We start from the raw sequence: 18,693 nt of genomic DNA, 5'->3' as shown, positions 1-18,693 counted from the left end.
GTTAATGATAGTTTTCCAAATGAACAATTGGCTGTAATAAAGGTGAGCTCGCGAGATAGTCCTTGGTACGCCGATTATGCTAACTTTATTGTATCCAAGTACTTGCCTCCAACCTTTTCAGCTCAAGCAAAGGAGGAAATTCTTTTATGACTTGAGGCATTATTTTTGGGATGACCCACACTTATATAAAGAAGGAGTGGATGGTATTCTGCGAAGATGTGTTCCCGAATATGAACAACAAGAGATATTGAGTAAATGTCATGGTAGTGTTTATGGAGGACATCACGCCGGAGATAGGACCGCGCAAAAGGTTCTACAATCAGGTTTTTATTGGCCAACTCTCTTCAAAGATGCAAGGAAGTTTATTTTATCTTGTGATGAATGTCAAAGGGTTGGTAATATCTCCATACGCAATGAAATGCCTATGAATTATACTCTTGTTATTGAACCATTCGATTGTTGGGGATTTGACTTCATGGGTCCTTTCCCTTCTTCAGAAGGTAACACTCATATACTTGTCGCTGTTGATTATGTTACTAAATGGGTGGAAGCCATACCTACAAAAAGTGCCGATGGTGAGACCTCTTTAAGAATGCTTTTAGATATTATTTTTCCTAGATTTGGAGTTCCTAGATATATTATGACTCGATGGAGGTTCTCATTTTATTCATGGTGGTTTTAGAAAAACACTTGCTAAATATGGTATTAATCATAGAATTGCTTCTGCTTATCATCCTCAAACTAGTGGGCAAGTAGAATTATCAAATAGAGAGATTAAATCTATCTTGCAAAAGACTGTTAATAAATCTAGAAAGAATTGGGCTATTAAATTGAAAGAAGCACTATGGGCTTATAGAACTGCTTACAAAAATCCCATGGGTATGTCACCGTATAAAATGGTTTATGGGAAAGCTTGTCATTTACCTTTAGAACTAGAGCACAAAGCTTATTGGGCTGTGAGAGAACTAAATAAAGATCCTAAACTTGCCGGTAAGAAAAGATTGCTACAATTGAGTTCTCTAGATGAATGGAGAAGTGAAGCTTATGAAAATGCTAAACTCTTTAAAGAGAAAGTTAAGAAATGGCATGATAGAAGAATTATTAAGAGAGAATTTAATGTTGGAGATAAAGTCCTATTGTATCGGTCTCGTCTCAGATTTTTTGCAGGGAAATTACTCTCAAAATGGGAAGGACCATATGTCATTGATGAGGTGTATCGATCAGGAGCAATTAAAATTAGCTCTCTGCAAGGTAATGCCACACAAGTGGTGAATGGACAAAGACTCAAGCATTATATCTCGGGTGATTCTTATAATGAAGATGTTGATGTTATTCAAGTGGTAACTCCGGAAGCTTTCATCAAAGGCCAAGTTGACAGTCCCCGCGAGTCCAACTTTGAATAGGTAACAGCTTCCGGTAAGAAAAAGTCCGCGTTTAACTTTCCGAACAATGTTTTTGCAACTTTTGGAAAATATGAAAAATTACGAGATCGAAACGGAGTGGAGGAGACGCACGAGGGCGTGCCCCCACAGGCCGGCGCGGGCCCCAGCCTAGCCGCGCCGCCCTGTGAGGAGGGCCCCTCGTCGCCCCTCTCCGACTCTGGTTCGACCTGGTACTTTCCGTTTGTCGTGAAATTTTTTGCTATATAATCCCCCGGACCCCTGGAGGTCCGTATATCGTTTTCTCGACGTGTTTTGTTTCGAGCTGTTTCTGCCAGGATCCGTCTTTGATCTAGAAGCACCATGGCCTCCAACAACAAGGACAAGGAGCCTTTGGAGGAAGTGAAGGGGATGTCTTCAACAAAAAGGAAGCGGCAAACTGCGGGGAGTGAGCCAATCTTGGTGGGATCGGTTAACACTGGACGTTCGTTTTCTCATAACTTGCAGGGACTTCTACCGCCTGCCCTTGACCTTGGCTCTTTCCCTGCTGTGGAGGAAGCACTACGGGTTACCGATGAGTTTTGTGATCAATACCGTGCTCTGAGAAGAGAAGTGGAGATACTTCAGGAGGAGAACCACCGACTTCGCAGAATGCTGGAATATCACTCAATTTCCATCACAAGGCCACCGCCGACATCTTTGGACAACAATGAATCTCTTCGAGTCTTAGTGCAGAATTGCCAAACTGAGAAGCTGAAGTTGAAGGAGATCTTTAAGAATCGCGGGAAGAATCCATCACCACCGCCGAAGGAGTAATTCATCATCGGTATTGGCATCCCCTTGGTTTGTTCCAAGCTTGGGGGAGTGCCGCGGTATCACATCATCACTATCTTTTACCTTTTTACTTTCAAGTAGTGTCATATCATGAGTAGGGAAGTTATCATATAAGATGTGTTGCGGTATGGAAGTATCTCTCTTTAGTTGGTTATCTATGTATCCCTTGGTGTGAGTTATCATTATGGAATATTAATGAGAAGTCTTATCATCTACATATTGCACATCTTATTCTAGTTTGCAATCTCTATTATATGATTGATCTTGTTGTTAGTATTGGTATCACTTTGGGAGCATTGAGTATATCTATTTGGTTTTGGCAAACTTAGCATTGGTCAATAGCAACAACACTTTGAGTTTAAGTAGAAAAGAGGAAACACATGTAGATATGTTATTATCTTTCTTGTTAAGTTCTTGGCTTAGTATTCTGAAGTTAAAATTGTTTGTGCTTACAAGTAAGATGCATGATTGTTTCTATCACATGTAGATTTGTTTGTTTCCCTCAACTCTTATGCTTGCTAATTAACCTTGCTAGCCAAAGACCTGTACCGAGAGGGAATACTTCTCGTGCATCCAAACCCTTAAACCAAACCTATGCCATCAGTGTCCATCATAACTACCTACTATGTGGTATTTCCCTGCCATTCCAAGTAAATACTTCATGTGCTACCTTTAAATAATTCAAAAGCTATTACCTCTTATTTGTGTCAATGTTTTATAGCTCATGAGGAAGTATGTGGTGTTTTATCTTTCAGTCTTGTTAGGCAGCTTCCACTAATGGACTAGTGGCTTCATCCACTTATCCTTTAATTTTGCAAAAAGAGCTGGCAACGGGGTTCCCAGCCCCAATTAATCAACCTTCATTAATAACTCTCTTCACATGTTTTGCCCTGATTCATCAGTAAGCAACTTAATTTTGCAATAGACACTCCTCCATGGTATGAGATTGTTGGAAGGCACCCGAGGATTCTGGTTAGCCATGGCTTGTGTAAGCAAAGGTTGGGGGAGTGTCATCCTTAAATAAACTAAAGTACATGTGTAAACAAAAGAGAAGAGGGATGATCTACCTTGCTGGTAGAGATAACGTCCTTCATGGGAGCCGCTCTTTGGAAGTCTGTTTGGCAAGGGGGTTAGAGTACCCGCTACCATTCGTTGACAACAACAAACACCTCTCAAAACTTTACTTTTATGATCTTTATATGATTTCAAAACTTAAAAAGCTCTAGCACATGATTTAATCCCTGCTTCCTCTGCGAAGGGCCTGTCTTTTACTTTATGTTGAGTCAGTAAACCTATTTCCCTCCATCTCAAGCAAGCATTTGAGTTGTTGTGATCCAACCATCTATATTGTGATCTATTTCATCATGTCTTTTATTCTTCCTTGTTTAGTACAAGTTTTATCTCAATGAATATAGCTTTGAAAGTTATCAATGATTATGAGGAGATTACTATGATTGAGGATGCAAGTTTATTATAAGCTTTAATATGAGAGCGCTGCTCAATAGATAAGTATAATCTGTTAACTGTTCTCTGACCAAGAACAAAGTTTGCCATCACCAGTTATGATTTCCTATGCACCTTTATTTGTGATTACCTTCTACTTGTTTCAAGTTGAATTATATGAGGAAGTTGTTCACTAGAATGTCTTGTGTGAATTGATATGATGCTTCTTGTCCGTATTTTATTTATCGACTCTTCACTCCATAAACATGTGGTCCTGTTTACCGAGTTCAGTTTCGCTTGGGGACAAGCGAAGTCTAAGCTTGGGGGAGTTGATACGTCCATTTTGCATCACTATTTTATATCATAATTTGCTGTTATTCATTGATATATTTCATATTTGGAGATGATACTTATGTTATTTCATCTATTTTGCATGTTTCATGATTATTTGAGGATCGCGCACCGGAGCCAGGATTTTGCTGGAAAAAGCACCGTCAGAATGCAATATTTTGGAAGATCAACAGTTGACGGAAATTATATGAAAAATCCTATTTTTCCGAAGTCGAAGGGAGCCGAAGGGGGAGCCGAGGGGACCCGAGGTGGGCCCACCTCATAGGCCGGCGCGGCCCAAGGCCCGGCCGCGCCGCCTCGTGAGGAGGGGGCCCACAGCCCCCTCTCGCCTCCTTTTCTTCGCGTACGTCTTCGTCCCGAAAACCTAAGCCCCAGAGGATAGTCGCGAAGAGTCACAGCCGCCTCTGCGGGGCGGAGAACACCAGAGAGAAAAGAGCTCTCCGGCAGACTGAAATCTGCCGGGGAAATTCCCTCCCGGAGGGGGAAATCGACGCCATCGTCACCGTCATCGAGCTGGACATCATCTCCATCATCATCATCATCAGCATCATCATCATCACCACCATCTCCACCGCTGCACCTCGTCACCGCTGTAACAATTTGGGTTTGATCTTGATTGTTTGATAGGGGAAACTCTCCCGGTGTTGATTTCTACTTGTTATTGATGCTATTGAGTGAAACTATTGAACCAAGGTTTATGTTCAGATTGTTATTCATCATCATATCACCTCTGATCGTGTTCCATATGATGTCTCGTGAGTAGTTCGTTTAGATCTTGAGGACATGGGTGAAGTCTAAATGTTAGTAGTGAATTATGTTGGTTAGTATTCAATGTTGTGATATTTAAGTTGTGGTGTTATTCTTCTAGTGGTATCATGTGAACGTCGACTACATGATACTTCACCATTTATGGGCCTAGGGGAGTGCATCTTGTATTCGGTTGCTAATTGCGGGGTTGCCGGAGTGACAGAAACCTAAACCCCCGTTAGTATATCGATGCAGGAGGGATAGCAGGATCTCAGAGTTTAAGGCTGTGGTTAGATTTATCTTAATTACTTTCTTGTAGTTACGGATGCTTGCAAGGGGTATAATCGCAAGTATGTATTAGTCCTAGGAAGGGCGGTGCATTAGCATAGGTTCACCCACACAACACTTATCAAAATAATGAAGATTAATCAGCTATATGAAGCGAAAGCACTAGACTAAATTCCCGTGTGTCCTCAAGAACGTTTGGTCATTATAAGTAAACAAACCGGCTTGTCCTTTGTGCTAAAAAGGATTGGGACACTCGCTGCAATTATTTCTCTCGCACTTTACCTACTTGTACTTATTTCATCTGCTATATCAAAACCCCCTGAATACTTGTCTGTGAGCATTTACAGTGAATCCTTCATCGAAACTGCTTGTCAACACCTTCTGCTCCTCGTTGGGATCGACATTCTTACTTATCGAAGATACTACGATACACCCCCTATACTTGTGGGTCATCAGGTTCTCACAATCAAATGGTTTGAGTATGCATACTGTTAGAGAAGAACATTGGGCCGCTAACTAAAGCCATGATTCATGGTGGAAGTTTCAGTTTGGACAACTAATCCTCAATCTCCTATGAGAAAATTAACTGTTGTTGAATGCTTATGCATTAAAGAGGAGTCCATTATCTCGTTGTCTATGTTGTCCCGGTATGGATGTCTAAGTTGAGAATAATCAAAAGCGAGAAATCCAATGCGAGCTTTCTCCTTAGACCTTTGTACGAGGCGGCATAGAGGTACCCCTTTGTGACACTTGGTTGAAACATATGCTATGCAATGATAATCCGTGTTAATCCAAGCTAATTAGGACAAGGTGCGAGCACTATTAGTATACTATGCATGAGGCTTGCAACTTATAAGATGTCTTATACATAACACATATGCTTTATTACTACCGTTGACAAAATTGTTTCTTGTTTTCAAAATGAAAAGCTCTAGCACAAAAATAGTAATCCATGCTTCCGTCTGCGAAGGGCCTATCTTTTACTTTACTGTTGAGTCAGTTTGCCTATTCTTTCTATCCCTGAAGCAAACACTTGTATCAACTATGTGCATTGATTCTTACATGTTTACCTATTGCACCTGTTATATTGCTTTATGTTGACAATTATCCATGAGATATACATGTTGAAGTTGAAAGCAACCGCTGAAACTTAATCTTCCTTTGTGTTGCTTCAATGCCTTTACTTTGAACTTATTGCTTTATGAGTAACTCTTATGCAAGTCTTATTGATGCTTGTCTTGAAAGTATTATTCATGAAAAGTCTTTGCTATATGATTCATTAGTTTACTCATTATCTTCATCATTGCTTCGAATCGCTGCATTCATCTCATATGCTTTACAATAGTATGATCAAGATTATGATAGCATGTCACTTCAGAAATTATCTTTGTTATCGTTTACCTACTTGAGGGCGAGTAGGAACTAAGCTTGGGGATGCTTGATACGTCCCAAACGTATCTATAATTTCTTATGTTCCATGCTACTTTTATGATGACTAGCAAAATGTCCGTGCGTCTACGGGTGATATTTGATATAGTTATTTGGAAAGATGAACATTAAAAACCCATCAATCCTAGCTCCTAGCCGAAGGAAAAAAAAAACCATTTTCATTCATGCGGGATCGTGAGAAAACTTCTGCAACACACCACCATTTCCACCAACGCGCTGCCTCCCCGTCCTCCACCTTACACCCATGCACGACTCGGCCTCCGCTCCAACTCGTTGGCCCTCGATCTGGTCTCTTTTTGTTGCTTGGCAGAGATGCCCGTTCGGCACTTCTCCGAGCGGGAAGCGTACTACATTGAGCTAAAGTTGTGTACTTTTGGTGAACTACCAACAAAAATTGCTGCAATCCCAGCAGCTATTTATTTCTGAAAAAAAATACTAATGTGAAATTTCATGATTGATCAAATTACTAAATTATCAAAACCAAACAATTGTATGTTTAGCAGGTATTTCTTTTTCACATTGAAGAGTAAGCCGAATAAATAACCAGCCTACATTAAATAGCTGTACCGATCGACACATCTCGTTCTGCACTTGTGTCCTATTAGATATTGCACCGCATCACGTCCATTAACTACACGCTCGGATGCAAATAGACTGCTCTACATGTGTCCTATTGCATGGAACGAAGCACACACCATTGGCATACTTTGTTGTATGCAAATAGACTGAGACTTGAAGCACATCAAAAAACGCATGTGCATAGAAAGGTTTTGATTGCAGACAACTAAACCGCCGTAAACTTCAGAATTATACGCATAAGTTGATACATCAGCTAGTTAGCAATTGCAGCAAACGACAACAATTCAGCAGATAGAAAAATCTCTCTATCTCTGTGAATGCATATCTTCAGATTACGTACGTACCAACGGATCCGAATTTAATAGTAAAGATACTTACATGTTTTATACACATTATATGTCATTATTACGCATTTTCCGGCACTAACCTATTGACGAGATGCCGAAGAGCCAATTGCTGTTTTCTGCTGTTTTTGGTTTCAGAAATCCTAGTAAGGAAATATTCTCGGAATTGGACGAAATCAACGCCCAAGGACCTATTTTTACACGAAGCTTCCAGAAGACCGGAGGATTTACGAAGTGGGGCCACGAGGCGCCGCCACAACAGGGCGGCGCGGCCCAGGTGCTGGCCGCGCGGCCCTGGCGTGTGGGGCCCTCGTGTGGCCTCCTGACCTGCCCTTCCGCCTACTTAAAGCCTTCGTCGCGAAACCCCCAGTACCGAGAGCCACGATACGGAAAACCTTCCAGAGACGCCGCCGCCGTCAATCCCATCTCGGAGGGATTCAGGAGATCGCCTCCGGCACCCTGCCGGAGAGGGGAATCATCTCCCGGAGGTCTCTTCATCGCCATGATCGCCTCCGGATCGATGTGTGAGTAGTCCACCCCTGGACTATGGGTCCATAGCAGTAGCTAGATGGTTGTCTTCTCCTCATTGTGCTATCATGTTAGATCTTGTGAGTTGCCTATCATGATCAAGATCATCTATTTGTAATCCTTCATGTTGTGTTTGTTGGGATCCGATGAATATTGAATACTATGTCAAGTTGATTATCAATCTATCATATATGTTATTTATGTTCTTGCATGCTCTCCGTTGCTAGTAGAGGCTCTGGCCAAGTTGATACTTGTGACTCCAAGAGGGAGTATTTATGCTCGATAGTGGGTTCATGCCTCCATTAAATCTGGGACAGTGACAGAAAGTTCTACGGTTGTGGATGTGCTGTTGCTACTAGGGATAAAACATCGATGCTTTGTCTAAGGATATTTGTGTTGATTACATTACGCACCATACTTAATGCAATTGTCTGTTGTTTACAACTTAATACTGGAGGGGGTTCGGATGATAACCCGAAGGTGGACTTTTTAGGCATAGATGCATGCTCGGATAGCGGTCTATGTACTTTGTCGTAATGCCCAGATTAAATCTCATAGTACTCATCATGATATATGTATGTGCATTGTTATGCCTTCTTTATTTGTCAATTGCCCAACTGTAATTTGTTCACCCAACATCTGCTATCTTATGGGAGAGACACCGCTAGTGAACTGTGGACCCCGGTCCAATTCTTTACATCTGAAATACAATCTGCTGCAATTGTTCTTTACTATTCTTCGCAAACAACCATCATCATCCACACTATACATCTAATCCTTTGTTTACAGCAAGCCGGTGAGATTGACAACCTCACTGTTACGTTGGGGCAAAGTATTTTGAGTGTGTTGTGCAGGTTCCACGTTGGCGCCGGAATCCCTGGTGTTGCGCCGCACTACACTCCGTCACCATCAACCTTCAACGTGCTTCTTGGCTCCTACTGGTTCGATAACCTTGGTTTCTTACTGAGGGAAAACTTGCTGCTGTGCGCATCATACCTTCCTCTTGGGGTTCCCAACGGACGTGTTAACTACGCGCAATCACGACATCGCCAGTAGACGCCGATCTCGTCGTCGATAAGCTTGCCCGGACGCGGCAGAAGGTTCCAGAACTTTGCCCTAATCGTTTCGCATCCGAGCTTATCCACGGGCGAAAAGATCTTCGCCAAACCAAAGCTTCCAGAGACCGCCACCTCCCCACCATTGTCCTCGTCGTGTCGAGGCCTCAGAGCTCCCCTCGGTCTATAAATAGGGGTGAAAGCACCGCCAAGCATCCCTTGATCTCATCCGCCGATCCATTTTTCCCCAGATCTTCTCCATCTCTTGATTTCTTCCTCGACTGTTCACCGGCGTCTAACACGAAGCCGTCAATTTAGGCCACCCCGGAGCTTGCCGTGAGGTCTGGGAGGAGCGTCTGACGCCGTAGAGCATCTGGGAGGAAGTAATCGTGCTGGATCTTCCTCAAGCCGGCGAATTTCGTCGATCCCTTCCGCAGCACATCGCCGGTATTGGAGAATTTCTCGCCGTCTCCGTCGACCATCGCCGGAGCCGACCACACCTTGAGCTTCAGGGTGAGCATACGCATCTTTAGAGCCTACTCTCGCTTCCTGGCATCGTCTGTAGCTCGATTTCGACATCTCGCTGGAGTGTACTGCCGCGTAGAGTTCGCCGGAGATAGCTCCGGTGATCCCCTTGCAAAACCATCACCACCACTAGCCTCAGCATGTCGAGAAGGTTCCGAAAACCCTAGTCGCGCGTCCCGGGAGGCCGTAAATCGGCGGCGCCGTATCCGTCTGGTCGCCGGCGTCAAGCCGCCGGCGAGATCTACGTGTCCATCGCCACCTCATCGTTCGTTGACTGGTCTTTGCCCGCGTGGCAATTGACCCAGTCAACGACCCCACCTGTCTGTCTCTGCGGGTAGATCTGAATCGGTACAAATAGTATTTCTGTTTCAATTTAAAAACCAGAAAATAGCTGAAACTTTGCATAAATAGATAAAATTCATGTTAGCTCAGAAAAATATGAATAATATATCAAAATGCTCACAAAAATAAACTCTATTCAAATAAAATATAAAATAAAAATGTGTGTCAAAATAATAATTCACTTATTTTTTTAACTCTATTAATTATGCCTTTTCAATTGTTTTAAATCCAATTTTCAATAATTAGTGAAGTTTCAAAATTAAATATTATCTATTCAGTAAGTAAATAAAATGTTAAGATTAATTTTCTTGATCATATTTTCATCAATTAAAATATTAGTGGTAATTCATAAACCCTAATTTGCAAATTGCCATTTACTATTTCTTTAAATATTAATAAAGCAAGAAAATACCAACAACTAATATTATTTTGATAACTCAAACTTTGTAACTTAAACATTCTTTAATTAACAAGTTATTATTTTAAAACCTAATCATAATTATAAACCCTAGTTCTAATATAAATAAAAATTTGATCCTATTATTTTATGTGATCATTCCACATTAGTTTCAATTCTAAAACCCTAGGGGTTTAGCCATATGATTATATAAGCTTCATCTATACCTATAGAACTCTAGTTAGAAACAAATGCATGCATAGTCATAATCTACTAAAATAAAACAACACCACTTTACATGTGATCATCATTTCATGTCTTTATTTGTCTAATTAAATCTATATGATCCAATTAGTACCACCTAGGTATAAACTCTAACTTGTTAATATGTTAGCACCATTAATACTCATACCTAGTATCACACCATGGAATTCAACCTCAACCATCAAACCCTAGTAGAACCATAGTAATGAACCCTCATACCAATCTTGTGTAGTAATTCTCATCATATGCTCCTATTCAACTAGACCCTATTTAGGAAATAATAAACCATCTAGCTTTGAAACCATTAGTGATTACTTAGTAAAACAAATAAGAAGCTATAATAAACCCTAACTCATGGCACCACCTTGACCATCATCCTTTGATATAATACCATAATCAACCATAGTAATAAACCTGCTAATACTTGCTACATATAGGTCAATCCTACTTAAGAACCCAACTAGTACCTATTAGTGAACTAAATGAATCCAATAGTTGTTATCACCAGATTTTGGCCAAATCAGGAGGTGGGCCGTAAGTGAGATGGGCTTGAAGGATTATGCGTGGAGGATCTCTGAAGCGGCCTGGCACGAAGGAGTTGGGCTAAACTGCCCGTGTATCTGTAACATATTAGATCACATCTTAGTTTAGAAGTTAGAGTTTTACCCGTGCACGGTTTAGTGCACGCCCACATTAGAAAGTCCCCTGGACTATAAATATGTATCTAGGGTTTATGGAATAAACAACAACCAACGTTCACCACAAACAAATCTCGGCGCATCGCCAACTCCTTCGTCTCGAGGGTTTCTACCGGTAAGCACCATGCTGCCTAGATCGCATCTTGCGATCTAGGCAGCAGAAGCCTATCCCCGTTGTTCATGCGCTGCTCGTACTTAAGCCTTTTTGATGGCGAGCAACGTAGTTATCTTAGATATGTTAGGGTTAGCATTGTTCTTCGTATAATATGCTATCGTAGTGCGACCCTTGCATGTCTAGCCGCCCTTACACCTATCTTAGGTGTAGGGGCGGCACCCGCTTGATCATTATTTAGTAGATTCGATCCGTTACGGTTGCTCCTTGATTCTTCAAGGATTAGTTTAATATCCGCAATAGTTAGGCCTTACAAAGGGTTGGAGGATCCAGCGGCGTGTAGGGTGTAGTTTGCTAGCCCTAGACAGGATGTTCCGAGGATCAACCTCGTGTTGGTTTTTAGGCCCTGACTAGGATCGGCTTACGATCACCGTACGCGAGCGCAAGGCCCAATCGTGAGTAGGATGATCCGATTATGCGGTGAAAACCCTAAATCGTCGTAGATCATATTAGCTTTATCTTGATCAAGCAGGACCACCATATATTCGGACACCTTGTACGAATCATGGGTGGATCGGCTCCTTGAGCCGATTCACAGGATAACCTGGAGAGCCGATCGAGGCTCGTATTTAACGTTTACGTGTGTGCCCCTGCAGGAAACTAAGCGAGGCATCATCCACACCTTCCACGACCAGGTATAGGTCGGGTGGCACGCCCTTGCGACAGGCATCGGGCGTGTGACCGAAAGGCTTTGCGGGCCGCCGCTCGGAGGGACCGGGGCCAGCCGCAGCCCTAGTTGTTCCCGGCTCTACTTGTGTTGCCGGTCGTTGCTCGACGGTGGGTTTCGACCGCAACACATTTCGGCACGCCCGGTGGGACACTCTTCGACATCCACCGCATCGCCATCTACATCTGAGATGGCGGAAAGCACTCCGGTCAAGTATGAGGACCTGACTGACGAGCTCAAGAAGAAACATGACGAGATCAAGGTAGTCCTCGAGGCCGAACTCATCGGCTCCTTTGAAAAGACCCGCTCACACGACGTCAAGCTCTATGGGAACGCACGTCCGTGGCCTGGCGTCAACATGGTGGATCTCAGCCACTCCATAAGGGAGCCAGAGTTCTCCTTTGGTATCAACATGGCAGGGCTTGCAAGCCGCCATGGCAAAGATGAAGCAGAAAGCAGCCACTCCCGTGGCAGGGATAAAGAGGAGGCCGATCCACGCGACCGGCCCCAAGATGACGATAGACGGTACCTAACCGAAGAATAATTGAGAAGCGTGCGGTATCAACGTCCTCTTTCTGCACATCTCCCTAACAAATACGAACAGCAGTATGACCGACGTCAGCGCTACGACGTGGATGATGAGAGATATCGTCGGTCTGATACGGAGGACAGAAGGTATCGTCGGCATGACAGAGTCAACGACGGGTACGATCGTCACGCTAGAGGGAGGTCAAGGGAGCAAAACGACACGGATAGGCACTGGGACTGTCCTTTCTTCAAACACTGCTGGGACTCAGGAATGAGCCGATTGCCAACAATCGAGAAGCGCCCGAATGCAAACAAGCAAAGGAAGAAAGCAAACGGGGTTTCAGTGTTCGAGCGTCTAGGACCTCTCCCACCTCAGAACAAACGAGCTGAGTCATCTCAAGAAGAAGACTTCGAGGAGTCAGGTGGAGAAGAAGACAGGTACCACCGGCCAAGGTGGTGCCCTGATGGGCTCAGCCATTCTCAGAAGCGTAGGGTGCAGCGGCTGCGAAACCTGGAGGAAGCCGAGGCACAGTACCTGTACACGTTGAGGAAGGCACGGCCCGATCTGGCCGTGAAAATTCAGCAAACATTGGAGACAAAAGCGCGTCCGCCAAAGAAAGAGTGGCGCCCCAAGCAAAGGAAAGCCGATGATGAAACATCGGCTGGCACGAACATGGTGTTCATCCTTCCAGCGGAGTTTAGTGCTCCAGGATTTGACGAAGCACCCGTGGCACAACTTGACCTGCGGCCCACGGCCGGTCATCTTCGAGAAGCCACGAGAAAGAAGCTACGAGCATCCGAAGGCCCTATACTTGCGAGGTTACATCAACGGGCAGCCGATCAACAAGATGTTGGTAGACACCGGAGCGGCGATTAACATTATGCCATACTCCATGCTACGTCGGTTAGGACGCTCCAGCTCGGATCTGATCAAGACGAACGTGACACTCGAGCGATTTCAACGGACAAGCATCTGACGCACAAGGTGTTCTCAGTGTGGATCTGATCGTAGGAAGGAAAACTGTCCCTACGACGTTCTTCATCGTCGACAGCAAGAGTACCTATGCTGTCCTGCTAGGGAGAGATTGGATCCACACCAACTGTTGCATTCCATCCACAATGCACCAGTGCCTAATACGATGGGATGGAGATGAAGTAGAAGTCGTCCACGCAGATGATTCAGCCGAGATTTCGACGGCCGGCATGAACGTTTGGGAGACATCGGGCCAAGAGCCACTCTCAGGCATCAATTTGGATGACTGCGAGCGCATCGACGTGACAAAGAACGGGGTTAGGCTGGTTTTGTCCACCGGCCTGACCGTGTAACAAGAGCAACATCGATGGACAAATGTGGCGATGCCGATCCAAGTGATCGGCCCCAGGGATTTATGGAGGAACATTGCAAAAACCTTCATCGAGCAAGCAACGTGGAGGCTGATTCCAGCAATCGGCCAAAATTATCCTCAACGTATGTTTTGCCTGTGTTCGGCGTTGGTCCAATAGATGCCTGAAAAGCCGATACCATCAAATTGCTTGACAGAATCGGCTCGGGGGGCACATAGAAGGATAGAACACGAGGATACGAATTTGAAGCGAGTCAAGATATATTCTGTGATAAAGTATGGGGGCCGATACGTGAACAAATCGGCCGTAAAAAATCCAAAAATTTTAAGCACAGTCGATGTGCAGACATCGACTCAAGGGTGGCTCAGCGGTGCCAGCAGAAGCGAGCAGGTCTGAGGGCTCGTAACCCTGACTAACGAAGAAAGCAGCATAAACAGTCAGGGTAAGGATAAGACCAACGAAGGGAACGTACCTCTTCTAGGACCATGAGGACGGCCGATGATGAAGCAATCGGCTATGGCATTTTCGCTTGGAGTGTGGCTAAGATGGCGACTTGGCATCCAGAGATTGTGGAGAACATCAAAACTTCATCAACATTCTCACTGGAAGTTGCGCCAGAATGCCAAAGATGATGAGCCGATAGGAGCAGCAAGGCGCAAGAGTTGAATTGGAAAAGCTCGGGGGGCAGCTCGCCCTAGAGATTCTTTGTTCTGGCAAGACGATTTTGTTGAAATCGGCTGGCTCACTATTGTCCTCGCTCTGACTGAGGCTCGGGGGGCAGCTTGCCCTGAAGGATCCTTTGCTATAGGAAGCCGGTTTTGTTGGAATCGGCTGGCTCTGCATCACAACTTGTCTGAAGAATGGTGCTGATGTTGCAAAATTATCAGTTTCAGCATGCAAGTCGATTCAGCGACAAACCCAGAGCTCTGTTGAAGACACCTGCCCAAAACCAGATTGCCAGCCTACTGGGTCGGCTGGTAAGATTCATAATCAGGTTTTATGATCCTTTTTGAGGTGTTTCATGATGCAAAGCCGATGCACAGTCATCGACTCTGGTACAAGCACGCAAAGTTGCCAGGTTGCCAGTTCGGCAGGGCTGTCAGGGGAGTGTTGGCATACAAGACAGCCTTTTGCTCATTGAATTGTGGGTGATCATCTGCAGTATCGGCTGACAACGGAAGAAAGATGATCGACTGGTTGGCCCCGCATGATAGCTCTCTCAGACATGATCGACCCCGGGTCTGTTTATCTGAATTACGTGTCCTCATCACTGTTTTCACCTCGGCTGAGGCTCGGGGGGCAGCTGGCCTCGTGGATACTCTGTTTTTAGAAGCCGATTGGAGAGTCATCGGCTGGTCCCGCAACGCAATTACTCTCAAAGGCGATGAGTTCTTGCAAAAGAGAGATCCATCATCACCGATGGAGAATTGACTCTGGGCTATCTGGTTGCTGTAAAGGAACAGAACAGGGGATATCTGTACTACAGGAGTCTCGGTTTCAACGGCAAGTTGTTTCGAGCAGCGGTTTTAGGATTCTTTGGAAGGCGTTGGTCTGCCTCATTTGTCCACCAGGGCTCCGATTCATCAGTCGAAGAGGTGAAAGATAGATCGTGAAGGATTGATACGTTGACATTGACTTATTGAGCAGTGACCAAGTTCACGATCACTCCGACGTCAAAGAGATGAAGAATGGATCATGAGAGACCGATGCGTTGTCATCGACTCATTAAGCATTGGCTAAGTGACGATCGACGGGATCAGTATGAAGGAAAATCGGCTAAATGGCATAAGGGAAATCGGCAAAATCAAATTGGGGAATTTCTTCATAAACGAGATTTCTTACATAGAAGAGCTGATTGCTCTCAAAAGGGAGTTCTAAGGGGATACATTGCCCCGTCTACTGCTACTGATCCTATGCTAAGGGTCCTATCTACGGGCCGTTGCTGCCCTCGTCGTCGCCGTCATCGCCGCTGTCGGCGCTGCTCCCTGCCGGCTCGTCGTCGCTGCTCCAGCGGCCGCCGGCGGGGCCTTCGTTGTCCTCATCCTCCTCGTCAGCGTCGTCGTCGCTGTCGAAGTCGCTGAGGTTCCCCGGCCAGGGGCAGAAGTGCTTGGCCGGGGGCTCGTCGGAGGAGTTCTCCTCCTCCTCCTCCTTCTCCTCCTCCTCGGAGGAGGTGAAGTCTGCCCAGGAGAAACGATCGTCATCGCTCTCCTCCTCCGATTCCCCGTCAGCAAGGAAGCGGAGGTCGCTCTCCCCGTCGGTCAAGGATTTGTCATCCTCGGACCGGACGAGAGGAGTCGTGGTCCTCTTTGTCCCACGCCGTTGGGGCGAGGATATCGTACGCCGCCTGCGTACCCCACTCGGGCGTCGACTCTCGGATGGGAGAGGACACGTAGGAAAGATCCGATGAAGAAGAGGAGGAAGAGGAAGAAGACATGGTGGCAGAGGAGGGTTTTTTGGAGTGCTAATGCGGAGGGGATAAAAAGGAGAACTGTTCAGTGCGGTTAAATAAAAGAAGTGGAGGTTTAATGTTCGAACAGTTTTCGAGGAGGTGGTGCCAAAAAAACTGTCAAATCGTGCAGAGAAGATGGGAGGGCAAGTCGTCATGATGAAAAAATACTGCGACGGTTTTACTCTGCCACGACGTGACCCATCGGAGGAAAAGACAGAGTGGTTTTGAAATTATCATTACCAAAACCAGGGGGGCATGTGTTATCACCAGATTTTGGCCAAATCAGGAGGTGGGCCGTAAGTGAGATGGGCTTGAAGGATTATGCGTGGAGGATCTCTGAAGCGGCCTGGCACGAAGGAGTTGGGCTAAACTGCCCGTGTATCTGTAACATATTAGATCGCATCTTAGTTTAGAAGTTAGAGTTTTACCCGTGCACGGTTTAGTGCACGCCCACATTAGAAAGTCCCCTGGACTATAAATATGTATCTAGGGTTTATGGAATAAACAACAACCAACGTTCACCACAAACAAATCTTGGCGCATCGCCAACTCCTTCGTCTCGAGGGTTTCTACCGGTAAGCACCATGCTGCCTAGATCGCATCTTGCGATCTAGGCAGCAGAAGCCTATCCCCGTTGTTCATGCGCTGCTCGTACTTAAGCCTTTTTGATGGCGAGCAACGTAGTTATCTTAGATATGTTAAGGTTAGCATTGTTCTTCGTATAATATGCTATCGTAGTGCGACCCTTGCATGTCTAGCCGCCCTTACACCTATCTTAGGTGTAGGGGCGGCACCCCGCTTGATCATTATTTAGTAGATTCGATCCGTTACGGTTGCTCCTTGATTCTTCAAGGATTAGTTTAATATCCGCAATAGTTAGGCCTTACAAAGGGTTGGAGGATCCAGCGGCGTGTAGGGTGTAGTTTGCTAGCCCTAGACAGGATGTTCCGAGGATCAACCTCGTGTTGGTTTTTAGGCCCTGACTAGGATCGGCTTACGATCACCGTACGCGAGCGCAAGGCCCAATCGTGAGTAGGATGATCCGATTATGCGGTGAAAACCCTAAATCGTCGTAGATCATATTAGCTTTCTCTTGATCAAGCAGGACCACCATATATTCGGACACCTTGTACGAATCATGGGTGGATCGGCTCCTTGAGCCGATTCACAGGATAACCTGAGAGCCGATCGAGGCTCGTATTTAACGTTTACGTGTGTGCCCTGCAGGAAACTAAGCGAGGCATCATCCACGCCTTCCTGACCATGTATAGTTCAGGTGGCACGCCCTTGCGACAGCATCGGGCGTGTGACCAGAAGGCTTTGCGGGCCGTCGCTCAGAGGGACTGGGGCCAGCCGCAGCCCTAGTTGTTCCCGGCTCTACTGTGTTGCCAGTCGTTGCTCGACGGTGGGTTTCTGACCGCAACAATAGTACACCCTAGAAAGCCATAGCTCCTATGTATAGTAGTTCATATTCTTATTTAACATGTTCTTCAAAAGTTATTCTTTTGAAGTACAAATGTCAATCAAACCTTAGAAGTCCTAATTCTTCTTTGAAATACTCATTATTTCTTAATCAACATGTTCTTCAAAAGATATTCTTTTGAAGTATAATACAAGTAATCATCAACCATGTCCTGTAGAACTTAAAATTGACAACTGCTCTTTACATATTGTTCAACTACAAGTCCTTTATGTGTGTGCTTGTTATGATGTCTTATATCACTTGGTTGTGATGCTAATATAACCAAACCCTAATAAGAACCTTGTTTGAGAACCATCCTAAAAGTGCAACACACCCTAAAGAAATCTTTACAACTTATCAATCATAAATCATCGAGATTAGGTTACGCTTGGGACGCTTGCATCTCATATTATGCATTATAGCATCTTTGCCAATTCTTTAAACATTGTCCTTACCGGACAATGATGGTATTTCAGAATTTGGAGTTCTCACGTATCGAAGCTTTTGCCTGCATAATCTTGCAGTCAAGAAAGGCAAGTTCATCGCTTGCTCATGTAATTTGATTATTTTTATCAAATTATGTGCAAAGTACTATACTTATCACTCTTGCATTGAAAAGCAAATATTATTTTACAATTATGAATATGACTATGTGGTGGGCAATGGAACCATGGTATGTGTTGATTGGTGGAGGTTCCATTGCACGGGTACTATTCATCTAGGACTAAGTACCAATGCCGTCCAGTGATTCTAGCGCCGTACATATCGCGTTAACCATAAGATCTATAATGGCTCTAGGGAAGCCAGCTGTATCTTTTCCCTCCTGCACGCCAACGGACTGGTTAGAG

This window comes from Lolium rigidum, chromosome 1, assembly GCF_022539505.1.
Source record: "Lolium rigidum isolate FL_2022 chromosome 1, APGP_CSIRO_Lrig_0.1, whole genome shotgun sequence".
Lineage (NCBI taxonomy): Eukaryota > Viridiplantae > Streptophyta > Magnoliopsida > Poales > Poaceae > Lolium > Lolium rigidum.
Note: the sequence above shows the minus strand (reverse complement) of the source record.